We start from the raw sequence: 1,128 nt of genomic DNA, 5'->3' as shown, positions 1-1,128 counted from the left end.
AATGACGAGTTAATGGGTGCAGCACACCAACATGGCACATGTATACATATGTAATAAAGCTGCACGTTGTGCACATGTACCCTAGAACTTAGAGTATTAAAAAAAAAAAAAACTAAAAAAAAAAAAGGCTGCAAGTTTGTCCTTCTTGAGAAGCACATGTCTTGTGTAGTTCTAATTGTAGAAACATATTCCTTCTTCCATTTGAGACGACAAAGGAGGCCTAGTGAAACACAGGACAGGAGCAGAGAGCTGTGAAAGAAAAAAAAAAAAAAAAAAAGCATGAGTAGTCCCCTCCATCTCCCTCTAATCTCCTTGCCTTCTGGCAAATAATGTAACTACCAAGCATTTCCAAGAAATTCCTAAAAATCTTGTCATAAGCCTGTGTGATTTGTATCATAAACTGCCAATAGCATGTGTGTTTTATTTCAAGGCAAGTTACAGGCACTTCTACACATCAAATCTCTCAGTAAGAAATGTTTCTGTGGTGAGAAATTTACTGTGTCAGAAGCATTTCTAAGGTTGAGGCAATGGATTATGAGAGGTGTCTTTACTGATCTGGTGAAAGAAAACATTCAGCACAAAGGGTATTTCTGCTGGATTGCAGATGGGAAACATTTCCTTTTCTCTAGGAAGAACAACAGCCAGGGCAGTATACGTGGCTTATGAATCTACTACTTGCTGGGAAGTTACACTGGCTAATTCACCACCAGGTGAGAGGCAGCAAAGAACAGAGGGAAGAGAACCCATCTTAGGATTGGACAGACCTGAGTTCAAATCTCAACGTTTTTTAAACATAAGACTCTTTATTTAATTTAAATTTTTATTTCCATAGTTTATTTGGAAACAGGTGGTGTTTGGTTACATAAGTCATTTAGTGGTGATTTCTGAGATTTTGGTGTACCCATCACCCAAGCAGTATACACTGCACCTAGTTTGCAGTCTTTTATCCCTCATCTGCTTCCCATCCTTTCCCCTTGAGTTCCCAAAGCCCATTGTGGCATTCTTATGCCTATGCATCCTCATAGCTTAGCTTCCACCTATGTGTGAAAACATACGATGTTTGGTTTTCCATTTCTGAGTTACCTAGAATAATAGTCTCTATCTAGGTTGCTGTGAATGCCATTAATT

Source organism: Colobus angolensis, unplaced genomic scaffold, assembly GCF_000951035.1.
Source record: "Colobus angolensis palliatus isolate OR3802 unplaced genomic scaffold, Cang.pa_1.0 Scaffold265, whole genome shotgun sequence".
NCBI classification, from domain to species: Eukaryota; Metazoa; Chordata; class Mammalia; order Primates; family Cercopithecidae; genus Colobus; species Colobus angolensis.
The sequence above is the reverse complement of the archived record's forward strand: the minus strand, read 5'-3'. Positions refer to the sequence as shown.